The 5,445-nt window shown below is 51.4% G+C and overlaps 1 pseudogene; it reads right to left on the bottom strand.

Moving 5' to 3' along the window:
- Nucleotides 1-351: 351 nt before the first annotated feature.
- On the bottom strand, nt 352-3,703 carry LOC139838269 (momilactone A synthase-like; annotated as a pseudogene).
- Between the last annotated feature and the right edge of the window lie 1,742 nt (nt 3,704-5,445).

Here is a 5,445-nt window from a genome sequence, read left to right as displayed (position 1 = left end):
GTGGATTTCAAGAATCTTGGGTACGACACCGAACCATTCGTCCTAGCCAGTGAAGTGGCTCAGGTTTTTTATGTGAAGGATATGTCTAGCAAACCGAAAAAAAGGAAAGAAAGGCAAGAGGACACATCATACGATGAGCCAAAGCGGCACATAGTTCTTTCAGGAAAAAGAAACATCGTGGGAGTAGAGGACAAGACAGACATGTCAGAAGATTATAATAAGTTTGACGATATTCCACCCTTCAAGGTAAAAATTGACCCAAGCATCATCTTAAACAATGAAGATTGTCCATGGTTGCGTCGCAGTAAGAAGAAAGGGAAACGAGCGAAGAAAACTCAGAAGACTAGCTAGCTACATATAGGGATCATAACTTGTGTATCTCAATATGGAAATCACTTTTGTGTAATGATGTTCCTGTATGTAAGATATTAACAATGGAGATGGTTGGCTTGTTTTACTAGTTAAGTCACGCGGGCTTGCAGGGAAATTTTTCCGAGGCGGAACTTCCGAATATGCCATATATAGGGCATGTGCACCAAGGGCATATTCGAGAAGTTCCGCCACGGGAGATTTCCCAACCCTTTCCGCAACATTGTTAGAGGAGATGGAGTCTTCCACGGGCTTGCAGGAAAAAAATTCCGAGGCGGAACTTCCGAATATGCCATATATAGGGCATGTGCACCAAGGGCATATTCGAGAAGTTCCGCCACGTGAGATTTCCCAACCCTTTCCGCAACATTGTTAGAGGAGATGGAGTCTTCCACGGGCTTGCAGGAAAAAAATTCCGAGGCGGAACTTCCGAAGATGCCATAGGGCGTGTGCACCAAGGGCATCTTCGACAAGTTCCGCCACGGGAGATTTCCCAACCCTTTCCCCAACATTTGTTAGAGGAGATGGAGTCTTCCACGGGCTTGCAGGGAAATTTTTCCGAGGCGGAACTTCCGAAGATGCCATAGGGCGTGTGCACCAAGGGCATCTTCGACAAGTTCCGCCACGGGAGATTTCCCAACCCTTTCCTCCATCCATGGTGATGAAACTCTCCATCCATGTTGGCTTGTTGAGCTGCTTCCCATGGTGTATCGATGCTCCTTTTATAGGCGGGCGTCCTTATCCTGCCGACGACTTTAGTACCGGTTGTAGACACGAACCGGTACTAAAGGTTACCCACGCGTCCTTATCCCACCGACAGAGCGTCGTGCGCTACATACTTTATCTCATCGAGCAGGGCGTCCTTATCCTGCCGACAGCTTTAGTACCGGTTGCACCCACCAACCGGTACTAAAGGTTACCCACGCGTCCTTATCCTGCCGACAGCTTTAGTACCGGTTGCACCCACCAACCGGTACTAAAGGTTACCCACGCGTCCTTATCCCACCGACAGGGCGTCGTGCGCTACATACTTTATCTCATCGAGCAGGGCGTCCTTATCCCGCCGACAGCTTTAGTACCGGTTGCACCCACCAACCGGTACTAAAGGTTTGCCTCGATCTGTCTTCCCGCCTATTTTCTTCCCGCGCTTTCCACCGGTTCCCGCCTCTGTCTTCCCGCCATTTTTTCACTATATATATGTAGGCTTGGCCACCATTTACATATCACATCTAGACTCATATCTGCAAACCTCATCATTCTCTCCCATGGCTTCCATCGCATCTCTAACCCCCCGGGAGGCGGAGGCGCTTTGCGCCTCGAACTACCCCCTGCCCGCCGGGCTACCGCGTCCCGACCGGCTGGTTGCTAAGCGTCGGAGGCGCACCGGTCCCTCCAGTCCCTCTAGGTGTGGCGCGCGAGATGGCCATCACGAACCACTACTACTTCGAGCTCACGCCGAGCAGCGGAGGAATCCCAGTGGCATCCCGACTACAGCCCGACTTGGGAAAGCTTCTTCATCAATCGGCGTGAGAGGGCGCTTGCCGAGCACGAGGAGGGCGGCCCGCCTCCTCCGACCGGCAACGCGGCCGCCCGTCGGCGCAGGTGCCGCGGCCGGACTCTCCAGGGCGTCATGGCCTACCGGGGCCCCCGCCGGCGCTACCCTCGGGCCCAGCCCACGCGTGCTCACCCGCCGACGTTCGAGTACCGCGACCCCGATGCCAGCGACGATGATGACGGCGACTACGATGACTACAGTGGCGAGTACTACAGGGCTAGGCAGGAGTATGACCGAATGACTCCCCGAGAATTTGGTCATGTATCTTTAATTTTCAGTTAAGCTATGTACTTTTAATTCGAGTTCAATCGTAATAAAATTTCATTCCCGCCCTTTCTTTTCCGCGCGGCGTCGTGGCCGGAAAGTTTCCCGCGCGACGTCGGGCGGGAAAGTTTTCTGTGCGGACGGCGTCGTGGCGAGAGTAAAGAAAAGAAATAGAATAGAGAAAAGAAATAGAAAAGAAATAGAAAAGAAAAACAAAAGCAATAGAAAAAATAAATAGAAAAGAAAAAAACATAAAAGAAAAGAAAGAAGAAACAGACAACCAAATAACTCGAAAAGATATATAAAAGACAAGAAACACTAAAGAACGGGGAACGAAAATGAAATGAAAAGAAATAGAAAATGAAAAGAAATAGAAAATGAGAAGAAAAGAAAAGAAACACAAAATAAAAGGAAAAAGAAACGAGAAAGAAAGAAGAAAACAGTAAAAGAAAAAAGAAACAAAGAAAAGAAAAGAAAACAGCAAAAGAAAAGAAAACAGCAAAAGAAAAGAAAACAAAAAAAATACCTTTGGTACCGGTTGGTATCACCAACCGTACGAAAGGTCTTTTAAATACCGGTTGGTGGTACCAACCGGTACGAAAGGGTCTTCTCCTGTATTAGACTTAGCCGCGCGGAATTTTTCCCCAAATCCCCTCACACGCACAGAGACGACCGCGCCGCGCCGCTCCTCGCCGTCGCCGTCATCGACGCACGCTCCTCGATCGCCGTCGCCGTCGCAGCCTCGCCGTCGCCGACGCAGCCTCGCCGTCGGCCGCCGCCCGCACCTCTCCGCGCGCGCCTCTGCAGTATGTGCGCCGCCCGGCCCCGTCGCCTCGCTCCCTCCCCTTCTCCGGCGCCGTTGCCACAACGGCCGCCGCCGCCGCCGCCTACGCCGCAGCGCGGCCTCCTCCACCTCGCCACCGCCGCTACGCCGCACCAATGGAGGAGCGCACACGGCTGCGTGCGGTGCCGCGTGCGGCGACGCCCTCAACCGCGGCCGCCCACCACCTGTTCGACGTAATGACGCGAGAGGGTTGGCGATGGAGAAGGGCGGCGCGAGAGAGCGCGGTGGCGGCGCCGGCATCATGGCCATGACGGTGTCGAAGTCGGCGAGGTCGAGGGAGGCGAGCGGGGGCCGCGCCGAGGAGCCCGGGATGCCGGCGTTGTTGAACATGATGTCCAGGTTGCCGTGGCGGGACACGGCGAGGTCCACGGCCGCGGCGACCTGCGCCTCGTCGGTGACGTCGCAGCGGGTGTAGGATGCCGAGTCGGCGCCGAGCTTGGCCGCCAGGGCGTGACCAAGGTCGTCCTGGACGTCGGCGAGGACGACCTTGGCGCCGTTTTGACGAACTCCTCGGCCGTGGCCTTGCCGATGCCGCTGGCTCCACCGGTGATCACGGCCACCTTCCCGGCCAGCCGCCGGGAGTTCAGGGCCGTGGAGTAGCCACGGTTGCCGGCGAAGCCGCGTGGCATGGCCGGCCCAGCGCGGCTCTTTCCCCTTAGGACGATGTGCATCGCTCGCAACATCTCGCCGGTTGATTGGCCTCCTGAGAACGATGGGTGAAGTGTGAAGCGCGCGGGAGTATGTCGACTGAATCAAGTGCAATGGCGCAGGCCTTAATTGGCCACATGTTGCGCGCGGTCTCCTTGTCTCATACTACTATTATGGACCATGCATCGCTCGCTCGTCCAGCGATGACCGCAGCGGCGTGTCATTATTTTGGAGTAGAGTGATACGCGGTTCAGGTCTGGTTCGCGCGCGCTTGCTCCGGATGCCTGGATGCAACCCTGCCCCCTCACGCATCGGCTTAAACCAAAACCCTTTTTTATTTCTTTTTGTTGTTTCTAAAAATTTGAAATCTGGATACTTTTCAAAGTATTTAAAACTACACTTTGCACAAACTTTATATCTTATTGCATCAGAAAAACATGAGGATTTCAAATATCGTCATGCCATGCATCATTGACATCATCTCTAGTTCGGCCAAATTAAAATTGCAACAAGAACTAAATGCTATGTGAGGGTGTTCCACTATTTCTTGCTATATTCGAACACCCCACTTAATTTTGCTATGTATGAAACCCTTGCACACTCTTCTAATCTGTTACATGATCATTACATGATGAATGAAATACAATTGCTTTCTTAATTTTGCAGTGACATTGAGGTATGGAGGACGGCACCTTCGTCCGAGATGAGGAGGGGGAAGAAGCGGTGCAGCAATTGATCTATGAGAGTGCCCGTGGTCCGGAACCCGACGATGGAGATGACAACGATTTCCAAGACTTTCTGAATGATTTCGGCGAGGGACTTGAGTCTGAACAAATTAGAAGAGACAACGAAGTGTCCATCACAAACTCTGGCGAGGTGTATATCTATGTATCAATTAGTCTATATGTTCATCCCTAGATGCATTCATTTATTTGTATTGCACTTATTAACGAATAATTTTTTTGTTTTAGCCTTCTGGATCATCGAGCAAGTCTGTTAGATCAAAACGAGGCCCGACGCGGGTGCTAAAGGGCGAGGGCAGGTTAGCCCTCACGGCATTCAAGGATAATGGTGAACCAGTGGAGCCCAAGGAGTTTTGCCGCAAATTTACAAGTCAATCCGGAGTTATTGTTAGGGACCATGTACCGATCAGCATTCAAGAGTGGCATAAGCCGAAGAACCCGGAGAGTGGTGCTAGTTATGTCAACGACAAGATGAAAAAATTTCTTTGGGACACGCTACTGACAAAGTTCAGCCTACCGGAAGACATGACGGAAGGCCAGAAGAATAAAGTCAAGGAATGGACATGGAAGAAGATGGCCATACAATTCCAGAGCTTCAAGAAAAATTTATGGGACAAATATAAGAATGAAGATCCAAAGTATTCGATGATAATCTAGTGAAGATAAAAGATCACTGGGCCGCATTTAAGGAGTATAAGAAATCGTCTAAGTTTGTGTCCCGATCGAAGAAAAATACCGAAAATGCTGCAAAGAAGAAACTTCCGCATCATTTGGGGTCAGGTGGCTACAAGAGTGCCATTCCGAAGTGGACAGCGTTTGAGAATAAACTGATGGATCATGGAATCACTCCACAGACATGGGACTGGCCCGAACGGTCCAAGTTCTGGTTGTTCGCTCATGGGGCAGGGTTGGACCCAAAGACAGGGTTGATCGTTGCGAAGGGAAAATGGAAGGAAAAAATTGAGGCAATTGTACCGAAGCTTGTAGATGCAATTGAAAAGGTCAGAAAGGGAGAGTACATT

Source organism: Lolium perenne, chromosome 3 (genome assembly GCF_019359855.2).
Source record: "Lolium perenne isolate Kyuss_39 chromosome 3, Kyuss_2.0, whole genome shotgun sequence".
Taxonomy (NCBI): domain Eukaryota; kingdom Viridiplantae; phylum Streptophyta; class Magnoliopsida; order Poales; family Poaceae; genus Lolium; species Lolium perenne.
The sequence above is the reverse complement of the archived record's forward strand: the minus strand, read 5'-3'. Positions and strand labels throughout refer to the sequence as shown.